The following is a 24,875-nucleotide window of genomic DNA, read 5'->3' on the forward strand; positions in this document are numbered from 1 at the left end:
CCCAATAAATATGGTACAAACATAAAGATACTTGGGATTTGATTTTATCCCACACTTTCATTTAAATGTGAAAATGAGCACTGACAGAGTTCTTAGTCAGCTCAAACTGAGTTATAAACTTACAAACTTGCGTACATCTGAAGCAAAAATAGTTATATGGATCAATGTATTAGATGAAAAACTAGAATATTCTTTGCTGTCAACACAATGCAACTGTTTTCCAAATCACCTTAAATAAAAGTGCAGGTTTAGGTCGCTACACAGATCATGAGACTATTGCATTAACTTTCTGAAGAAGTTAAATGCCTTTCGTCATAGTTCAAGCTACTGTAATATTGTCTAGGCTGATTTCAAACTTTTACATCAGGAGAAATGCTTACTATCAGCACATAAAACAGATATTCTGATTGTCCTATATGCATTAACCACATAAAAACAAAGCTCTTTGAAGCTGAATAAATTTGTCTTTGGTTTGGTGATATGATAAATGGCACTTAGAGATATACTTTCAGCTGGATGAAATTCATTGCCCCCCCAACATATCAGAAACAAACAAAATCAGCTGTTTTCACAGTAAAACTATGAGAAAATCTATAAGCAAGCTTCAAATGGCACTGCTACAAAAAGAAATGATGTAGACTGTAAGATAAATGTATATACAAATAAACAGGAAACACTGCACTGTGTGTATTGAATGTGAGTCATATGACCTTTTAAATTGACTGGTTGTATGTATATTTAAAGTTTCTTAGTGTTATAAGGTTTTATGGTTCTGAAGAAGACCCACAAAAATTTCAGGGATAAAAGTGTTTAACCATTTGTTCCTGAATTTCTTTTTGGATTTTACTGCCTCTTCATGTTCTGTGTTTTTTATTAAATTTATTTTTTATACTTTGGACTTTGAAATACATTTTGTGTAGAGAACCCTTGTTGAACTACAAAGGTATTTTCACTGCAATTTTCTGCTCAGTATAGACAGTGTGAAGTGTTTTTCCTATTTACTGGTTTTGTTTCTACTTCACTTCACATCATTCATGCTGATTTTCCCACAAATTTATATACAATATTATCTAAGAGTTTGTCTCTATTTTCTTCAAAAACAATTTTTATTTAACATTGATAAAATAACCAAGTTAAAGCCATAAGTAACAACAGTTTAAAATTACCAACAAATGTGAGGTTTGGCTTTTGGAACATTCTTTTGTATAATTGATCCAAACTATTACACATATAACTTAACACTTTCAATATTATAACTACTATTTACAAAAATAAAATCCATAAGAACAAAAGAAAAACTTATTTGTAAAACAAAGAAAAAAAATTATTTGTAAAACAAAGTACAGATATATTATTTACCTCAGTCTTAATATTGAAAAAGAAACACAACTACTCCTATATGTGTTATCCTTTGTACAATTATTAACCTTCTCTAATAAATCCATAGTTGTGGTTCTACATCTCTCTCTCTCTCTTTTAGCAATGTCTTTTCAGACAGTCTTGCTGAAAATGTGTGAGTTTACATAGACTGAATTTGTTATTTCATTGACTTGTAACAAAGTGGTTAAATAAAGTTAAAACAATACTCCCTTTTTTTAGCCTTTGGCAGCTCAAAAGCTATAGGTGTTGATGGGCTTTTCTACACATTCTCAAGGTAACCCTGAATTCCGTGCTGAAAGCTGCTTACTGTAGGAAAACATTGCTGGTGTGGTCACCAAGCATTTTGGGAGACGTTTTCCTTCTTCAAGTTAGTGAGACTGTGCAGTTGGTATATAAGTTAGGGTGGGTGCAGACAGGCGAGCCCACAGAATTGTTTGCAGGGGGTGCAATCCCAGAGCCCCCCCCACACAGCACCCCCATGCAGCTATTCCAGTGTCCCATTTCTTGGTTATTTCTCCCCAGTTGCCATAAACACTGTTCAAAATTCTCAATGTGCATACTATTTTATGCTTTACTTCTACAATGATTACAGATATTTGGATTTAATTTACAACTTTTATTTCAAATTTTATAGCACATACACTCATAAACATTTGCTAAACAAAGCAATAGTCTTACAATGAAAACAGACTTAGCATTAAAGCTTCTCTACCTTTGAAACTCGCATTCACTGAAACAGCATTGAAACTCACATTCAAAGAAAATGCATCTGGCCAGTGGCAGGTTAAGTTTACCTTTGGGCTGTTTTCAAACCATGGCCCCCTGCGCACATTTTAGGGCCATACAAAAATTCTTTGATTCACCTGCCTGATTGTATTAATTATAATACATAATTGAATTATATCCTTTGTATAATACAGTACCACTTGTTAGAGTGTGTTTTAAATTTATAGTTTTGAACATTTTCCAGTAAGCAATGAAACAAAACATACAAACAATAATTCAGAACATTTCAACCATAAAAGGCCACATAAACTTTTGTCATTACAATCCAGCAATAATCAGTCAATATACACAATTTCTGCAGAAGTAAAATCATCTGAATAATTCCACATTAAAGATATCTGAAACTAATGAAGAGGTCGCTGCTAGAAAACAACTTTATATTTCAGTGTTTCTACAGCAAATTCAATTCCTACTGCCCTCAAAGAATAACTTGCCTATGTTACATTAAAAAAAATGGTAAGCTGGTATATTGCAATAGAAAATGGGTGGCAAGCTGAAAAAAGGTTCATAGTTACTAGGCATCTCATCTAAAGGAGGACATTCTCAGAACTGCAGTACCCCACCCTCTTAAAATGCAAATCTACATGCTCTGGGAGTAGAACTTAGAGTCTTCTACATCAACATGCAAGTATGTTACCTGCTGTGCTAGTAACACTGCTTTAAAATTCTATCCCATAATAGTGATACTATTTGCTAAACAAAACAGTTGCACACTTTTCTTCCCTTGAAGCTCACAATTCCTTGAAAAATGCACTTGAAAATAAAATTCCACCTGCTAACTCTAACTAGGACATTTCACTCTCTCTCTCTCTCTCTGTCAACACACACACACACACACACACACACACACACACACACACACACACACACACACACACACACACACACACACACACACACACATACCATACCTCTCAATCTGGAAACATCAAAAATATGGAAAAGGTCCATGAAAAATAGGTAAAAATCTGTACACTGATTAACATAAATTGACATACATAATTATGTAGCCCCACCCACTCCAATGGAATTGTGGGATATCAACTTTCAAACGCCAAACTGAAGAACAGACAACCAAAATATAGCCCTAGACCCAAACCCTGTAGTAAATGGCAACCGTTTTTTTTAATGTGTAGCAATAATGTTCACTGGTAAGGGAGAAGATGATGAACCTTAGGATTTTGTTTTTGTTGACTTGCAGTATGTGGGTTTTATGGTAAAAGTAGGGCATTTAATGGTAGGCAATATTCTAATCTTAGCAAAAGAATGTTATAGTTTGCTAGGACCTTCAAAAGTCATTCTCCATGGCCTACTGATCAGTGGCATAGCTACAGTTTGTGCCGCTGGGGCTGTCTTTGAGTTTGCCGCTCTACCCGCCTCACAAAATCAGGATCGAATGGGGCCTCCCCATATGCAGTCCTCCCTCCTACAGCCATTCCAGTGTCCCATTGCTTGGATATTTCACCCCATTTACCATAAACATTGTAATGTGCATACTGCTTTACTTCTACAATGATTTGGATTTCATTTAAAAGTTTTATTTTACATTTTTACAGCACAAACACTAATAGACATCTGCTAAACAAAACAATGCAGTCTCACAATGAAAATAGACTTAGCATTAAAACTTCTCTGCCCTTGAAACTCACATTCATTGAAACAACATTAAAACCCACATTCTAAGAAAATGCATCTGGCCAGTGGCAGATAAAGATTACCTTTGGGATGTTTTCAAATCATAGGCCCCTTGCACATGAAACATACATGTGTTCTTTGATACACCTTCGTGATTCTATTAAATTATATTCCTTGCATAATACAGTACAGTTGTTCAAGGGTATTTTAAATGTATTGTTTTGAACATTTTTCCAGTAAACAATGGAACAAAATGCATGACCCAAATAATGACAAAACTGCCCATTTCAGAACATTGCCATCATAAAAGTCTGCTTAAACGTCTGCAATCCACCAGTATCAGTAAATATGCACAATCTCTGCAGAAGTAAATGTCATCTAAATAATTCCACATTAAAGAGATCTGTAACTAATGAATACGTTGCTGCTAGCAAACAACTTTATATTTCATTGTTTCATCTAAAAATAAAGTTCTTGTTGCCCTTGAGGAATACGTAGCCTATGCTACATTAAGAAAATAATAATCTAGTAATATTGCAATAGGGAATGGATGGCAAACTGATAACAGGTTCATAGTTACTAGTTATCACTGCCAAAGAGGGCATTCTCAGGACTGCAGCATCCACCCCCTTTAAAAGTACAACACAGTACAGCATCAGCAATGCATCTACATTCTGGGAGTAGAACCCACAGCCTTCTGCATCAAAAGCAAGCATTCTACCTGTTATGCTACTAACGATGCAAACAGACTTGGCATAAGCAGCACTAAACTTCTCTTCTCTTGAAGCTATCAGCTCCTTGTAATATCCACTCGACACTCAACTGTATCTCTCAACTTTGTAGCACAAGAAATCTGCAAAAAGCCAAAATCTATTGGGGGGACAAAACCCCCAAAACCAGGGACACATTTTAAACATTGCTTGTATAATCTTGTAAAGTTGCTAGAACAAAATGTTGGTGTTACCACCATGCATTTCCTGAAAGATTCGAAGACTATAACTTAAATGGATATTATTTAGTGAATTTAGTCCTCACCATAGCTCTCAACCTCTTAGCACAAAAAGCCTAGACAAAGCCAATAATGGGGGAATACAGCCCCAAAAATATTCAGTGAATTGAGTTATCACCATAACACTCAACCTCTTAGCACAAAAAACCTGGACAAAGCCAATAATGGGGGTATACAGCCCCAAAAATAGGGACAAATTTCAAATATTGATCTTATAAACTTAGAAAATTACTAGAATAAAAGATTTTGTGTTACCATTTATTTTCTGAAGAATATGAAGTTTGAAATTCAAATGCCTGTCATTATTTAGTGGATTCAGTCCTCACTGATTTGCCACAAAAATCCAGAAAACCACAGATTTTATGAAGAACAGAACAAAAATATGAGGCAAAAATCTGGACAGTTTTCATAAGTGGTGATGGGTAGGGAATTCAGGCTCTTGCTACCTGTACCCAAGGTACATGATTTGAGCCTAAGTAACTCTAGCCACCAGGTGTATTTAACAGGGGAATTACATATGTGTTTGTGTGTGTGTGTGTGTGTGTGTGTGTGTGTGTGTGTGTGTGTGTGTGTGTGTGTGTGTGTGTGTGTGTGTGTCTGTGTGTGTAATTTCAATTCCCAGCTTATTAACTAAACTACTAAGAAGAACCACTCAGTTTTACTTATCCTTACCTGGAGCTGCTGGGGAAATGCTCACATGCTATTCTTACTGCTGCTGGCCAGCCAGAAAGTACAGTGAATCCCTCAAGCAATTCTGGGCAGGCTGTTCATGGAGCTGATGTCATCACTCATGCCTCTGTATGTGATGATGTGCCATGAAATTCAGAAATTAAGGGGTGCCACTCGGGAATTATAGCATTCCATCATTTAGACCTCAAAACCAGTAAAAACACACACACACATACATATACCTCCTTCTTACAAGCACACACACTCACACCTACCTACTTCTTACATACATACACACACAAACCTACTGACTTCTTACATACGCACACTCACAAATTCCCTACAGCATAAGCATACTACTTAATTCATGTTTGTACACAGGAATTTCAAATGGCGAATTTCCTTACTTAATGTCTGTACACAGCAGTTTCAAATAGCAAATTCCCTACAGAATAAGCAATAATGTCTGTACACAGCAATTTCAAATAGCACACCTTACTTGACACAAGAAGCCATTTCAAATAGCGCGGGTGGAGAGGACAAGAAGAACAGGATGTCTGCACATAGATGTGATGTGACCAGACCAGCAAGCCACGGGACCATTCTTCTTAAAGAAGAACACTCTTCAAAAAGTATTTTTTGTGCAATTAAAAGAAAATTAATCTCCCAGCCAGCCCATTCCAGGGGAGTGCAAGTGCACCCCCTTGCATTTGTATGCAGGTGCCCTTGGGTACAGAGGGGCTCGCCCCCCCCCCCATCACCACAAAACACAAGGAAGAATGAGTGTTTGGCCCTTTTGAATTTCATATATATATATATATATATATATATATATATATATATATATATATATATATACTTTTTTTTTCATTCATTTGGCACACCAACATTCAGGAAGTCAGCATTTCATAGTAGAACTGTCCTAATGTCACAAGCAAAAGTACATGTATCCCAGTACACATATGATGTTTAGGTAGATTTATATAGCACACTTGCTTTTGAGTTTTATCATCTGATTCACTTTTCCTGCACCTCCAGGATGGGTAGCCAGTTCTACTGCTGAAAAGTGTCCCATCTGGATAAGTCCACTTTACAAGTATGAACATATAAACATAAATTCAGGGGTCTATGACTACATTTTCAGAGGTGGGCATTAAGTTACTTACTAATTAATCTACTGTTCCTGCTTTTATGAGGTAAAGTACTTCACTGACATCATGTACTGAATGAATAAATTATGAATGCCTTAACACTCCAAATGACTCTTAAGTAAAGTCTGTGTTCAGCTGGAATAGTTTCTGTTTACACTACTAACATTGCTTAATCAGTCTGAGAATTATTTTACAGCTCTGCAAAGGAATAGTTCATTCAGCCATGCTGCAGGGTAATAACTTCTGCAAAAGAATATGCACTCAGATTATGTACATTAATTTTACATGAAATGCAGTAAAGCTAAATGTATCATACTGCCATGGCCACATGAATAAAACTGCAGCCATTTAAATGTATGTTGGTAGTACATGATTTGTAGTTAACTGGTTAAAACAGCTCACTGACAGCAAATGCTAAAAGCATATTAAGTGCAGGAGAAATTCATACTTATGAACACTTATTCTATAAAAATAACAGTGTTTAAGCAGTCTGAGAATTCTACTGCTTCATCAGACATCAGTAATTATGTTAAAATGACAAGATGAAGGAGAATGAAGGATAAATGGCAGGCACAGTGAAAAGCTACATTATTTTTAAATGCTTAGCTCCTTATCTGCAATGGAAAGTATTTGCACAGGGAATTCAATATGCAAACATACTGAATTCACAAAAAATTTAAATAATATTATCAACAGCTTTACAGTATTACTGTTAATTAAAATGTTTCACTATTTATGAGTTTAGTAACCAGGTTTCTAGTAACAATGACATTTCTACAGGCTAAAGAAAGTAATTTAGCAAGGTTATTAGATGGACAAAATTAGGGCTCATTTCAAATTTCTAAAGTGTGTGTGTGTGTGTGTGTGTGTGTGTGTGTGTGTGTGTGTGTGTGTGTGTGTGTGTGTGTGTGTGCGCACGTGCACATTTGTTTGTGAGTGTGGCTGTGCATGGATAGATAGAAAACAGACAGACAGAGATATAGAGATAATATTATCTCTGTCTTTCCCTGTCTAGCTCACTCTCTCTATAACAGGGATATGTGCTTGTCTGCTATTCGCTTATCACACACTTGCTGCCAATTCCTTGAAAAGGCAAGTGCTCAAACTCCAAATAACTTGATCTCCTGTTACAACTTAGTCCTCTCAACACTGTAAAAACTGTGTAGCTAAAAAATAACTAAAACCCTAAAAGCCCCTTTCTACTCCCTAACCCCCAAAACTCCACCCCCAAACCTAAAATCCCCTCAGGCTCCCTAATGCTACACACTCTTCTTATTTCCTAATCTTAAGACCCTTTTCTTGTGCCCTAACCCAAAAACATCATTCCTGCTCCTTAAACCTAAAATCACCCTCTTGATCTCTAGCCCTAAAACACTGTTCTCACTCCCTAACCCTAAAACTCCCTTCATGCTTCCTAAATTAATATCTCCTCCATATCCTTAAGCCTAAAACTCCCTTCCTGACTGATGCCCTAATTCACACCACCCCCACCCCCTGCCATCCCTCACAACAGCTCCCACACTTACTTTGCTCAGACTCAAATAATTTGATTGGATAAGCTGCAGCAGCTACTTGCCTGAATTCATATCCCTGTTTGAGCATGAGCAACAGCCTATCAGAGCTACAAGATGCTTGAGTCCCTGACATCAAGGCAGTCATCTTTAAGGAGTTGAGACTCATGCTGTTCTAGTAGACCCATATGTGTATATAAGTATAAGACAAGTGATCAAACTGCCAAAGGTTTGGAAACATAAAAATAAAAATAAAAAAATAAAAACCTCACAAATAGTTTCCCCACAGACACGCAAAAAAAAAAAAAAAAAAAACTTTTTTGCAAGGGTCATATAGATAAGAAATCTTACTCTGTGGCCCATATTTCTGTTTTTCATACACACTTATTCTTCATATCAATAACTTTAATCCATTAATCTTTATTACATGTTAGTTTTACAGTTGTTTTAAAGTATCCCATGTCATTTGATGGAAGCTATGCTACATAATCTGTAAATATTATATTTTGGCATTTCTTGAAAATCAGTATAGCTGCAAGGAGCACACATAAAATGAAGAATGTTAGGGAAAATAAAACTAGGTGCAACCTGTCTATTGTCAGTTGTAGTAATAATCCTTGTTGGAGACATTGATTTAACAACGTTTAAAGCTCTTTGTTTTTCAGAGTGATATATCTGTATGCTAATATTGAAAGCTTATAAAACAGTTTGCATGTGTATACATTATTCTTTCTTTCTTTCTTTTTGTAACTTTTAGCACATGGAACAGATAAAACTCCCTGTACTATAAAGAATTATGATTGGAACATACCAATCACAACTTTTTATTATGTGTTCTTAACATGGATGCCAAGCTGCTTTGCTCAAAAAGTGAATTTCAAGATATCCATTACTTGAAAAAATAACATACAGGATTATGATCGGGTCTCTGACTGTAACTTGCTTACTATGTGTTTGAGACATAGTTGCCAAGAAATTCACCTTAACTACAAAATAACCCACTGGAGCCACCATGGCGTAATGGACAAAATATTTATTCAACAAACAAAACTAAAACAGCAAAGGATAAGTGCTTTCAAGCTGAAGGTCTTCATCAGATCCATTAACCTGGGGTCACTCTTCGTATAAAACCCTTTAACCATCCAATGAAAATCACCATATCTCCCTACGCCCTCTTAAAATTGACTTTTAACTTCCAGTCACTCTTCATATAAAATACTTTGACCAACCAATAAAAAATATCAACATATAGGCCCTCTTAATACCGGCTTTAAAGGCAACATGCCATTCAAGCCCAGAAGTCGATCCACCTGCAGATCAGCTATCCATCTGATTTCACTCAGTTGTTTGATGTCATAAATCTCTGCCCCTTCTATTTAAAAACTGTGCATATAAAGCCATAAAAAGAAAACTATGTCCAGGGCAAACTTTAATATGTTTAGCGAGTGCATTATATTTCATTATACCATGCGAACATCGCAAACCCGACAAAAGTGCATGCTGATTGGCTAATCCAACCAGCGTGCACATAGTAAATCCTACAAGAAACAACGCAAAAAGTCCGGTCGCTAAATATCATGCGGTGACAGCAAATAAATAGTAAAGTAAAGTAAATCTAATACCCAAAACACACAACAATTTAACGAAAACACAGAAAACTAACCAATTTCCATACTTACTCCTCATTCCCTCACCTCGAACACTAAAAAAATAAAAAGTCATGCAGTCGCAAATACATCACACACACACTACATAACCACCACTTATAACACAATAAAACCAAGCATTCTCATAAAACCATTCACTTACCTATATTCCCTACAATACCTATACACAAACAACTCCAAAAATGTACATACTAAAAACACACCATACATCCCTCGCAAAGTCAAAAACACACACTATACCGAACGTCCACATCAGCATACATCTAATAAAAGCGCATACAACACCACCATCTAGTGACCAAATAGTAAAGTACATATTTAAAAAAAATACAAATTAAAACTACACCACATTTCAACATACCTATAACTACTAAAACATAACTACACGTTATAAACTTCTACACTGCTTAAACTATATTATACCAAGCAGCACCTAGCCCTTTCCTAACATTTCCTGAAAAACTAAAAAATAACATGTATTTAAATTAAAACAGAAATAAACACAAACTGAAAGTGTGGACTATTTTATCTCACAAAAAGTGGAAGAATACAAAAAAAAGCAAACAAAAACATAAATAATAACAATACAAACATAATACAAAACAAACTAACACCATGGTATAATAGACTTCTGGGTATTACCGGCGTGCATTATTGTTGTTGTCCCTGGCTTCGCTGACCACCAAACCAACCAAACCGGCGGGGCAGTAGCATTACCCACACCCAGGCGTGGGTTATTGCTATACCATTAACCGCAAATCTCTCATAGGTTGCAATATATGCTCCTTTAACATCTGATTCATTTTCCCCACATAGAATGAGTCACATTGCAGACACTTAGCAAGATATATTACATTTTTACTATGACAATCTGCATATAAACATGGTTTATATAGCCTTTTGGTCACTGGATGCTGAAACAAATTGTCACTCACCCAACAATAAGATGTGCAACTGTTTCCAGTTCTATTTTACCGCACCTGCATTTGTCTGTTCCAACATTTTCAAGTGATTTTGTACAGTAAACCAAGGTGTATGTAGTCCACTATACTGGGCTGCCATTATTAGCCTTTCATCTTTCAGTTTCAATTTCCCTTTCTTTAATAATTCTTGTGTCAAATCTATGGCAACATTAGGTTGTTCCAGAACATCCCTATACATACCACTGTATTTGTGGACTTTCCAATTAGTTGTTTTCGTTTTATATTATCCATTTCCTAATATGCTTTCTTTCATTTTATTGGCCCATCGATTTGCTGATTTCTTTTTCTACTTCTGGTTTGATTTTCTTTTCTGCTCTATTCCGAAATACTTCTGATAAACAAAGCAGCATGGATACTGAGATGTGTAACAAGATGTATTTTGTATGGGCATGACACATACCATGGTGCTATGAAACCTGTTACAGCTAGGGGAGACATATCCATACCAGCAGTGGAAGAGGAGTTAATTGAGGAGTAATTTATGTATGCAGATTCAGTGGGCCCGCAAGTAAGGAAAAAGCAATAACAATATGTTGTGACACTGGCACATAGGTGCCGTCTGACAAAACTATGACCCATAACAACTCAAATACAGAGTAAAACTGATGCACATACTTACATAGTTAGGCTACACACTACACTGCATTGACTGGTCATACTATGCATGGGACATTACCATACCCTCTTTAATCAGAGCAGTAGGCAGGGCACACTTATCATTATATGCACAGGTAAACAATGGTATTGGACAGCAGTGCTAGCATAGGTGGAAGGATATTGAGTGGCATCTAGAGTAAACACACACATGGCTAAAGGCTCATGGTGTGCCAGGGATCATGTCCTCTGGTGGTGAAATGCAGCTTTCAGAGGTAGAATACTGGCTGTGGATATGATGTGGTCCAACTGTCAGGTCTGAAAGCATCTAGTCATGGGGATGGCCTAGTCTATTGGCTGTGGGTGCATAGATTTCACTCTGGCCTCTGATGTGAGTCTTGCAGACTGATAGCAGCTCCTACACCGTACTCACAAATGAGTATATATTAATCAAGGCACAATTACAAGGTAGCGGACTGGTGCTGAACAGCAAGAACCTGAGGGATATGCCACAGTGGAGACTATGGTTGAAGCTGGAAAAACATAAGCCACATCAGGTGAGCAGCCATGGCCTGGGGTAGAGGTCAGGTTCAAACTGGATGAGCATCAGACACTTACAAGTGAGCAACTGTGGTCAGGGATATAGGCACACATAAGTGTAAACCAGAAAATAAAACAAACCAAAAATGAAAAAAATCATAAGTATGTCTTAATAAAATGGGCCCCATCACAATGACCATTTTATTTTTATCCTGCTACATTCTATTTCTTTTTTCTACTTGTATTATGCATCTTTGTGGTTTTGTTTTTCTCCATTTATTTTCATATTTTCTGCAGGATTGGCTATGGAGCAGGTAGCACTGTGGCAGTGGCCACCATACTGTTCACTAGCCACTGCTCTGAAAACTGGGTCCCCAGCAGTCCCCTGAGCTGTCTCTCTGCAGGAGAATGAAGGACATCCTGTGGAAAGTAACCTGGAGGGCTCACTGATAGTTTCTGTTGTTGCATCTCTGGTGGCTGCCCTCATTTTGGAGAGTAGCATGGAGAGGTCTTCCAGAGTTAACCAGTGTGATGCTATAACTTGATGCAGTGGTACCCCAGAGTGCCTCTTCATGCTGCTGGTGGGGTCATGTAGCTTGATAACCATGATGCTGCAAGTAGTTGATCCATGTATCTCGATGTCGGACAGATGAGATGACTGACTTCTGCAAGGGTTACCTTTTAGATTGGAGTGCACCTGTTTCTTATCATAGTGTCCCTTGCTTTACATATTGGTCTTTTTTCCCTTTCTGTAGTCCAGTCCTCACCTTCAACAGTAGTCCACTCACTGTCAGTCTGCATAGGTCCACTGTGGCCTTTCATTTGCATTGGTACCTCCTCTGTCAGTCTTTTCTTGTAATATGTTTGTTCACCACACCCTGTTGCTATTCTTATACCCATCACTTCACAAACTCCTATCCTATGATTCCTTCCTCCCTTACCCTTCTTAATAAAAATAAAAAGGACACCTGCTGCAAAATAAATACATTAATATAATACCCTTTTTCTCCAGCCCTGTACCACTCCTCCTTACCTATTCCCCTGGTCCATGTTCTCCTGCTTACTCTTTCCCCTTTCTGACTGTTCTATCATTCCCTGTCCTTCCCAAGTATAAAATAAAACTGGTTGTCATCCTACTCTGCAGCTATTGCATTGACTTCCTACTGTGCCTTGTTGCAGGTATGCAGGACTTTGATGCACATGATGCAAACTTCACGACACCCATGCTGACGGATAATAGAGGTACGACTGCTGAATCCTACACAAATGCACTTTATAAGCACTTACACAAGTGCATAGATCGTGCAATCCCTAACAGAACCAAGATGCTATCCTCCAAAAAAAGGAAGCCAATCTGGTGGTCCCCTGCCATAAACAAACTATACAACAGAAGAAAGAAACTGCTGCAAAAAAAAAAGCAAAATCCCATGATTGGAGGAACTCCCTGGTCAGCCTCAGTAAGAAGCTGAGATCCCTCATAAAATCCTCTAAAGCTAGTTATGAAAACTAGATCACCACTGATTCTAAAGACAACCACAAAGCATTCTATAACTGTCAAGAATCTCAATGGCAACACTCAGATCTGCTCTGAGTTGCAGCACAATGGCACTAAATATACAGAACCAACTGATATTGCCAACATCCTGACAGATATGTTCAGTGCTAACTTTACCCCCCCCCCATCCCCTAAAGGGCCAATCTCTATACAAGAAGAATGCCAAATTCCTGTAATCACGGCTGAACAGGTAAAAAACACACTCTCCAAAGCCAAGAACACAGCATCCATGGGACCTGACAACATCCCAGGCTGCGTTCTATATGAACTACAGAATGTACTGGCACCCCACCTAAGTACCATGTTCAAGCATAGCCTCACCTCAGGCTTTGTGCCCACTGAATGGTGCACAGTGATGGCTATCCCACTCCACAAAGGGGGAGCCACCACGGACCCCGGGAACTACAGCTCATTAGCCTGACGAGCCTGGTCTGCAAGGCTATGGAATGGATCATCATGGAACTGATAAACAATTACATTGGTAATCTCCAAACTCTGGACACCACCCAGTTCGGGTTTGTAAAAGGCAGATCATGTCTCCTAAACCTGATAGACTTCCTTGAAGTGGTCACCAAAGTTGTAGATGAGGGTAAGGTGGTTCACACAGCCTATCTAGATCTCGCCATGGCTTTCGAAACCATCCCCCACTCTGGAATTATAGGTAAACTCATTAAACTAGGTATAAATCCCTATGTCACAAGATGGGTTGCCAACTGGCTCACTGACAGAACCCACAGTGTGAAAGTAGCAGACTCCAAATCCAACTTCAGACCAGTGACAAGTGGAGTACCTCAGGGTTCAGTCCTGAGTCCTCTCCTGTTTGGTATCGACTTCTCTGAAATACAGGCTAACACAGAAGGTCTTTGGTAATCAAGTTCGCAGATGACTGCAAACTAGGAGTCATAATCAAAACTCCTAGGTTCATAGGTTAATAGGTTCATACTAGGCTATCTGCCCTGGGGCATTTATAAGCCTAGCCCGAAAGTGTTTGGCTTACGCCACCCCTTAATTTGAGTATACTGTGCCCTTTTTAAAGTTTAGTTTACTGTGCCTCTGTCTAATAGTGACACGGAAGCAATCCCCAGGACAAACCTATGATCCCCCATCCACTCATCAAGATTCTTCTTGAAGAGAGTCAGTGAGGTGCTCTGCCTAACATGAATTGGAATTTTATTCCAGAGCGAAGGGAGCCTCTGGGTTATGAATCTGTCCCTCCAGCATGCTAACAATGTGGACATCCTGCAAAAGGGCTTCACTGAGACAGATGCCTGGTGTCAAAGCCATGGCCGCAAGCTCAATGCTCATCTCTTTTAGTAAAAACTCTGTACCCATGAGCTATCACATAGGTGGTAGTCTACTTAACACCAAAGGTGTGATAAGAGACCTTGGGACACAGGAGGACAGTAGTCTATCCTTTGATAATCACATCGCCACAGTAGTCAGGAAATCCTTCTACATGGCATTTCATCACAAAAGGTTTCTCATCCAGGAAAAAAGAGGTCATTGTTCCCCTCTTCTCGTCACTCATTAGAACCATTATAGAGTACAACACTCCTTTTGGTATGTATCTCACAAGACATCTACAACAACTGGAAAGGCCACAGAAATACCTCACAAAGAGGATTACTGGCCTCAAACTGATGCCTTACGCATGCCGTCTCAAAAAATGCCAGCTTTAGTCTGTCGCATATCGCCTACTCAGAGGCGATCTCTGCCTAACATACAAAACTATGTCCAACCCAGAGCTGTTGGACATGCTCCACTTAAAGAAATCCCAATCCCTCTGAGCTACATGCTCTAGGGACCTAAACCTTGTCACCACAATAAACAGAACATGCTGGAGGGATAGATTCCTGTCCCAGAGACTTCCCATATTCTGGAACAAACTACCTATCTATATCAAACAAAGCTCCTCATTAGCACTCTTCAAGAAAAATCTTGATGATTGTATGGAAGATAGGAAATTCACCCCAGGGATCACTTCTGTAGCTCTGCTCGACAGGGGCACAGGAAAATAATTTTCTTGGATGACGAAAGACAGGGTACCATTTGGCTAGGCTTATATAGGCCCTAGGGCCAATAGCCTAGTACCTACCTATGAACCTATGAACATGTGAACTATTATATCATCGGGCATACTACCGCTATGCCAATTTACTCTTATCACCTCATATCACATGAACAATAACAATATCAGTCTCTCTCTTTTACAGTTATTGCTGTTTTTACAATTATAAGCCTTCATTTTATAGCACTATCCCAGGCATACCTACATTGTGTCACACTATCTTAGCTGCACCATTTGCTGCATCAGTTGCATTGTGATTCTTTCTGAATACCCCAATAATCCTAGGAGTGGTTGCAGAAATGACTTTCTGCCTAAACATAAGCATTTCAACTGGTTGTGAGTTTTGAAAGCTAGGACTGGAAGTCATATGAAGTGATATAAAAGTCAACTTGTAGAAAATAAAATAGTTACTCAAGCATTTATGTGTGCATACATGCATGTATTTAAAGCTGTGCAAACTATAACTGTTTGCTGTTCTCACCATGCAGAGATAACCTCTTATATCCATAAATCTTCATTATGTGTATAAGTTTCCTTATAGATATCACTTGAATACATTCCTAAACTGGACCTATCTCACTCCCAAAGCCTATGCATTACAGAGATCTCTGTAATAAGGCTATACAGTACATCCAACTGAAAATCCCCAGATTAGATTTCAATGAAAGAGTTGGATCACATCATGAAAAGATGCATGACTCTTATAGTCTCTGACATCATCCATGACACACTTTCTGCTCCCTTTGTTACTATTTGGGGATGCTGCACTGAGGACAGTTTAAAGTGACACTAAGGCTAGAGCACCTCATATGACCATTATATGATTCTTTATTAACTATTATCCCATTTTACACAGTCTATAATTGGCAATGAAGACATAGTTATATTTTGAAAGTTTGCTTGTTATTGTATAAGTAAGCATTTATTAACACTATTGATAGGCTGTTCAATAGATTACTTAAAGGGTTTATATACATCGGTGGGATTAAATAGTGTCCATGGAATTCCACTCAAAAATTGTGGATAGCTAAGTAGTATGCAAATATGCCTCATTGTATGGAGAAAATACTCAGTGCAAAGCAGATATAATCAGGAATATCTGCTCAAACTCAACTAGTCACGTAAATTTCTGTACGCCAAGACAAGTTGTACATAAAGTGAGATATGTATGTGCATTACCAATGTACAACTATGGAAATTATAAAAGCTAAATGTAGCATAGTGAAAATTACTAAAGGAATAGAAGTGTGTCTTAATCTTCATGGTAAGTGATAAATATCCACAGACAATAGTGGATATCTTCATAATTTGTAGACAGACATATATAAATACACTCATCACAGTTTGCAGAATTCAAATCAATTCCACAAAATTTCTAATAAAAAATTAATTAAATAAGGGGAAGGGCAATCATGGCCATTTTTGCCAGAGAAAACAGTAGCTAACAGTGGATGCGAGACACATGTGGGGAACACAAGTAACACACACATCCATGAAAATAGAATAATAGAAAAGCAGATGTGGTGAGGGTGAAAAAAGGGACATAAGAGGTGTGATGGAATAGGAAGGCCAGATGGAGAGGCAGAGGGGCATGTGCTCTCCACAACCCTACTATATACATTTTCAGTCCCTCCACATACAGCTAAGTACTCCACTATTGTGGATACTTATTAAACTCTACAATCAATACTGTTGGATTTAACTCATTTTGTAAATATATAAATATATATTTTTAGTCTGTAAAAATATTGATATGTATATATCACGTGTTTGCATTTCTGCTTTGTCTCTCTAATGTTCTTGTATAACTGATTTTGACCATATTTTTGCCTCAAATGTTTGATTCTCTGTAAACTGTTTGTGTTTTTTTTTTTTTTTGAGCTTTTCTCCTCCGGTCTCCACTGAAAATGGGCCATAAGCCCAGCTGGAGCACCCCGGTTAACAAATGTAAATAAATAAATAAAATAAATAAATGTGTATTTTTGGGGGGAGGTGGGAATAGGCCCCATTTCTTTAGTTTTGGTGAACAAAAGGAATAGAAAACCAAGGAAAGAGGAGGAAGGCAAAAGAGCAGGTATAACATAAAAAATATCGCAAGACATGACAAAGGTTGGAAATGCACAGAAAGGAGAGGTAAGGTACACAGGTGGTACACATACAGACTACACAACACAGATATAGGGAAAGTGGTAAACAGGGTAGAGATGCCACAGGCAAGGCCATCATGCCAGTGTAACAGCATAACTCAGCAATGTTACATAAATAACATAAGCAAGGCCCTGTCATATTGTCAAACAGACATAAGACATCATCCACCAGTACAGAAAGGGGTTGAATGCTTGTGCATGGACAACATGTGCAAATAAACATGGTGAAGTCACCTCATTGTGTAATGTGAAAATAACTGCAATCATGTAGTATGGGTGGGGTCTGTCTATATCGGAACAACACAAGCAGAACAATTGTGTCTCATTTGAATTATACTAACTGCAGCAGTCATGTTTGTTACAAACAGGGACCTTGTGTATTGTGTATTGGATATAACAATATTATGCTGTACTGTATGCAGAGGAGTAGGCACACACACACACACACACACACACACACACACACACACACACACACACACACACACACACACACACACACACACACACACACACACACACACACACAAACAAACACATACACACACACACACACACACACACACACACACACACACACACACACACACACACACACACACACACACACACACACACACACAAACAAACACATACACACACACACACACACACACACACACACACACACACACACACACACACACACACACATAAAATTAAGGAGTAGTATCCCTGCCTATATGGAGCAATGTTTGCAGTAATTACAGCATGATCATGTAATCAAATTGGTTACTGCAAGTGTAATTTGGTAATATGTGTCATACTGCAGCAACAACATAATGCCATACATGACCTGATATGTGCAGTGTCAAAAACACATGCCTGCACAATTGTGCCTATATCATAAATAATTGGATATGAAAAACACCTTGGAAGCAGCATTACATAAGTGGATCACATAGACAATACTATGGTCTTGAGGATCCAGCCTGATAGGGTTAAACATCACATAAGATCTCTCTAGCAAGCTCCTGGAAGGAGTTGCACATGGCCTGTGCCATATCCTGGAAGAAATTGCAAGTCAGGTCCTTCAGCTGTGCCTGGAAGGCATCTGTCATGACATCCCAGATCTGGTCCTGAAAATCATAACCCTGTCATGGTGTTATACTTATTTACTTTTTATTTATTTATCATTTGTTTATTTATCATTTGTTAACATGGAAAGTCTGACTTGGAATGAGACAATTTTCAGTGGAGGCCAGGGGATGCTCCAGATTTATGTTTTGTAATGTGGGAGAAAACCGGAGTACCCAGAGAAAACCCACACGAAAGCAGGGAGGACATGCAGACTCCACACCAAAGGTACTCCAGCTGAGAATCGAACCAGAGAACCTCTTGCTGTGAGAAGACAATGCAACAGCTGCACCACTGTGCCATCCAATATATGTCTTCTAATATGAGCAGTGGAAACAATGGCACATGCATGTCCAGGTCTGTAGTCATCATCAATGTCCCCATCATGGTAACCATCCTGGTCCTCAGAGACAGAATTGCCTGGCAGTGGACTGGCATGTTCTCACCTTCAGCATATGATAGGACAGCTACCACAGGTCCCACACTCTGTCAAGATTCAACACAGAAAAAAAATTATACATACATAATAGGCATTCCCCAAAAGCAATGATTGCATAAAATGTCATGCAAGTGTACAAAATCTACATGCAGCAAATATTCTATTCTAATAGCACAGTACTGTATGAACTTGTACAACTGTAACACCATATGTGATGAAAGGCATAAAATCAATGTATACCAATGCACAAAATGACATGTAACATACATCACAGCCATATGCAAAACATGTCTGTAGTAAAACACAGTGAGATGTGCACCTACGTAATGGTAAAGACAGTATGTGAAATGCAATTAACATCATCAAAACATATGAGACGTGTGACAAGGTTTCTCAAGGTGTATCACAGTAGAGTACATTTATCATTATAACTTAATTGTCAGATAATATGGCCCATGAGGTTAATTTATCCTTTGTATAACCAAAACACAAACCTGTGACAATAACAAATGAACTGTCATGATCATGCAATATTACCAGTGTCTTCATATCCATATATTGATGATATGAGTAGAAAGCTATGTTTGGGTCAGTGTGCCCAATATATCAGTCAGAATGCTACTCCTATACATTTCATGGTATACAATATCCATTTTATCATACACAATGCATTTATGACTTGATCATTTACTGATATATCAGCCATCAATATGGATGCAAAACACAGATGTGCACAGCTCACAGACATACATATCATTGCATATCAAGACAAGCATGACATTTGACTATGGCATACAAAATGACAGTTCTCTATTCTAAAAGACTTGCTACACTGCAATGTTATAATTATATTGACAGCATACCTTTGAGAATATGACCCCAGCTGTAACCTGGTTGACATATAATCCTTACATTAAAATCAGCCACAGATTCTAAAATAAATTCCTTATTTAACTGGTCCACTGTTCATTACTCAATGGGTGCTTCACACATTAATGTTGAGATATCAATATACCATTTCATTTTCCAATACAGCATATTTTATGTGCAAGTAATGTGTCATGTTGACATCCTATGAATAAAATATTTTTATTCTAAATATATTTTAAAAAGAACAATCAGTGGTATACTAAGATATATGCAAATGAGATAAGCAATGCAACATGGTTAATGGATAACTTCACAACATCATATAATCGGGAATAATCCAAATAACAATGAGTACCACAGGAAAATGTATGCTCCTTAGCAGAAAGCACAGAAATAAAATCATAAAAAATAAAGGAAACTGCTCAGGTGCAAAACTATGCAGAAAATAGCAAACAGCATACATTGAGTCTCTTCATACCAAAGTCATATAAATCACACCAAACAGCATACGACAAGTCTCTTCAGACCAGGAATATAAGAATAATCCAATCCAATAAAGCAAAATGCTGTTAACTTCTTTAAAACCACATCTTTTCTTAGCAGATATCTGGTAAGCGCTTTCGCCAAAGTGGCTTCTTCAAACCATAAGAGTATAAAGCAGTTCAAGACTCACCTTATATACCTTTAAGTACACCTTCAATTACTAATTAAGCCTAATGATGACATCATAATTAAAGCAAATACATTTAAAGTGAACAATCAAATAGTATTACAATACACCTATACAAGTAGTAAAGGCAAAATATTTAAAACATTATTACTGCATAAAAATGGACATCACTTAAGCATCCTAAAGATATTATATAAATAATATATGTAATTAATCCATCAATAAAACAATGTATTATAAAAAATAAAAAAAATGTTTAAAAAACTATTTAAAATGACAGGGTGAGGTAGCACTTATATCAGATCCAAATTCGGTCAAACACCAATGCTTTGTCTAAACATGTTTTAGAAACCAAAAATTCACATACTTTTAAGTTTTTAGTTTTATATATTAATACACCTAGTTTGAGGGGAGGGGACCTAAGGAATTATACTGAAAGGAATGAAACTAACTGGATTATCAGACTGCAAGCACATATTCACCCTGGTTTTAATGATAAGGTCCCTTTAAGACCAGCTCTTAAAAACAGAAGGTTTCATTTTAAATAGTTTTTTAAACATTTTTTTATTTTTTATAATAAATTGTTTTATTGATGGATTAATTAAAGATTTTTTTATGATCATATAATCGGGGTTCTCTCCAAATTATTGAAGGGTTAACACTTTGAATGTCATATGATCGAGACCATATGATCAAAGTTTTTAAAACTTTGAACGTTCTGAGTGGAGATCTCCATACAGCGCGGAATGGAAAATTTTCCCTTTTCCTTGTGTAGTGCGATCTCAGAGTTGGTATATTTAAATAGCAGGGGGCGTGGTGGGTACAGGAGGGGTTTGCCCCCATGAAAAAACTTTGAGGGACATGGTTTTGTTTTTGTATTTATTTCAGAATTTCAAAGTTTTGAAACTTAGATCATATGGTCTCGACCATATAAAATTTGAAGTTTTAAACCTTCAATATTCTGAAATGAATCCTATAATTGGAATGATATAGCAAAGATTGAAACAACTGGACAATCAGAAGCACAGTGACATAGGTTAATAGGTTCATATGTGTGTACTAGGTTAATGGTCCTGGAGCCTTTACAAGCCTAGCCCATAGGATTACCCTGGCATCATGCCACCTGACCTTAGTTCCCAGTCCCTCTGTCAAGTAGAGCCTCTGGAGTGATCCCCAGGTGAATTTTCTATTTCCCATCCACTCATCAAGATTTCTCTTGAAGACAGCAAGTAAGGCGCTCTGCTTGACATGTATGGGAAGTCTATTCCATAGCATGGGCATTCTCTGGGTTATGAACCTGTCCATCCAGCTTGTTTTGTTGATTGTGGTAATGAGGTTGAGGTCTCTGGAGCATGTAGTGTGGAGGGACTAGGATTGCTTCAGATGTAGCATTTCTAACAGAGCTGTGTCAGACATGGCTTTGTTAGTGAAGCAGAGATCGCCTCTATGTAGGCGATATGAGACAGAGAATAGTTGGAGGTTTTTGAGTGTCCATATAGAACAAGTGTTTAAAGCCTAAGATCTTCTTTGTGAGGTATTTTTGTGGCCTCTCCAGTTGTTGTAGGTGTCTAGTGAGGTACATGCCAAACGGGGCATTGTACTCAATGATTGGCCTAATGAGGGAAGAGTAGAGAGAGACAATTACCTCTTTCTTCCTAGATGCAAGACCCTTAGTAATGAGATGTGCCACATAGAAGGACTTTCTGACCACAGTGTCAATGTGGTGGTCAAAAGAGAGGTTGTTGTCAACCTGTGTTCCCAAATCTCTTATGATGCCTTCTGTGTTCAGTGGACTACCATTGATGTGGTAATTCATGGGAACTGGGTTTCTCCCAAAGGGGATGATGACACATTTGTTTGGCATTGAGCTTAAGGCCATGGTTCTGACACCAGTCATTGGTCTCAGTGAGGCCTTTCTGTAGGATGTCAACATCACTTGGGGAGTTAATTATTGCTCCCAACTTGCAATTGTCTACAAACATTGTTAGCCAGAGTCCCTTCGTATTGGCCTGGACTTCAGAGAAATAGATACCAAACAGGAGAGGACTCAGGACCGAATCCTGTGAGATTCCACTTGTGACTGGTCAACAGTCTGACTTGGAGTCAGCTGCTTTCACACTCTGGGTTCTACCTGTGAGCCACTTTGAAACCCACCTAGTGATATAGGGGTTAATGCCAAGCTTAGTGAGTTTTTCTATGATTCCTTAGTGGGGAATGGTATCAAAGGCCTTGGCTAGATCAAGGTAGGCTGTATGAATCACCTTACCTTTATCCACAGCTCTGGTGACTGACTCAAAGAAGTCGACCAGGTTGAGCAGGCATGAACTATCCTTCACAAAACCAAACTGTGTGGGATCCAGAGTTTGGAGGTTCCCTATATCTTTGTTTATTAGGTCCATGAAGATGCTTTCCATAGCTTTGCATATCAGACTTCTCAGGCTAATGGGGTGATAGTTCCCAGGGTCTGTAGTTGCTCCTCCTTTGTGGAGAGGGATGACTGTAGCAGTGTTCCATTCAGTAGGGACAAAGCTTGAAGTGAGGCTGTGATTGTGCAAGGCACACAGGTGAGGTGTCAGTTCACTCTGTAGTTCACGTAGAACACAGCCAGGGATATTGTCAGGTCCCATAAAAGCTGTATTCTTGGCCTTGGACAGTGGTGTTTTAACCTTTACAGCAGTAATACTGGGGAGAGTGGGGTAAAGTTGGCACCGAATCTGTTGGCCAGTATATTGGCAGTATCTGTTGGCATGGTATAGGAGGTGCCATTGTGCAACAGCACTGAGCAAATCTGGGTATTGCCATGGAGATTCTTTACATAACTATAGATTTATTTATTTATTTATTTATTTGCAGTTGGTTTACCAGGATAGTCCATTGGGCCAAAAGAACCCGTTTTCAATGGAGTCCTGGGGAGAAAAGCTCCAACGCAGACAAATTAGGTACATACAATAACTACAAGATAATTATACAGAGTAGAGATAAAAATTAATACATTTAGGCTTAAATTTGAGAAACATTCAAAGATGGGGAGAAAAGCTGAGATGTAGGCAGAATTAGGAAGATGCTATAACTACAAGACAATTATAGAGAGTACAGATAAAACATTAATACATTTAGGCATAAATTTGAGAAACATTTCAAAAATAAAAACAGTATTGAGATATGCAATCAGGGAAGTTATTGAAGAAGAAACTCAGAAGGTCTTTATTAAATAACTATAGTGAGGGAACATAAGCTTTAATAGGATAAATGTGAGGGGGATGGAATGTTATAGATCTATGAGGGGAGGGAGCAAGAACAGTCCCATTGGGATCTTAGATAAATATGAAGTGATTTTTTGAACATGTATTTGTTAGTGATGGTACGAATGGATGGAGGAAGTGAGTTCCAGAGACGGGCAAGGTTAAAAGATAGTAAGTGTTTGCCTGGGGGATGACATGGTTTGTGTACTATTAATAGGTTTTGATTATTAGACCTTAGGACTCTGTTTGGTAGGTGCATTTTGAAGGCAGAAGACAAGGAGGGACAAAGAGAAGGACTGAAAATGAGCTTATGAGCGAAAGTCAGCTGAATATATGTAAGCTGATTTGGTAATTCAAGCCAATTTAATTTTTGAAGAGAAGAACAATGGTGGGTAGAGGACCTGTGGCTGTTGGCGAATTTGGCTATCTTGTTATAGCAAGAAGAAAGTTGTTTTTTTAGGGAGGCCTGAAGATTAGTCAGTAATGGAGCACCATAGAGAAGGGAGGGATGAGAAAAGAGGCGAGTGTGATTTTGGAAGAGCTTGTAAGGTATTTGTTCTGACGGTAGAGCATGCCTAGTTTTGATGGGTTTTATATTTAATAGTAGATGGGAATTGTAACTAAGTCGATTGTCAATTAGTACTCCTAATAGCTTAGTTTCAGAGACTAGTTCTAGGGTGTGTTATTTAGGCTGGTAATTAAGAAGGAGTTGGTATTGAAGGAGGTAGCTTTGGAAGGGGTGAATACCATAAGTTTTGTTTTGGAGGCATTGAGTGCTAAGTGGTTTATTTTCATCCAATGTTCAGTTATTGAAAAGGCTTGCTGAGTAAGTTTTGGAGCAGT

This window comes from Protopterus annectens, chromosome 4.part0, assembly GCF_019279795.1.
Source record: "Protopterus annectens isolate FY-2018-M chromosome 4.part0, PAN1.0, whole genome shotgun sequence".
Lineage (NCBI taxonomy): Eukaryota > Metazoa > Chordata > Ceratodontiformes > Protopteridae > Protopterus > Protopterus annectens.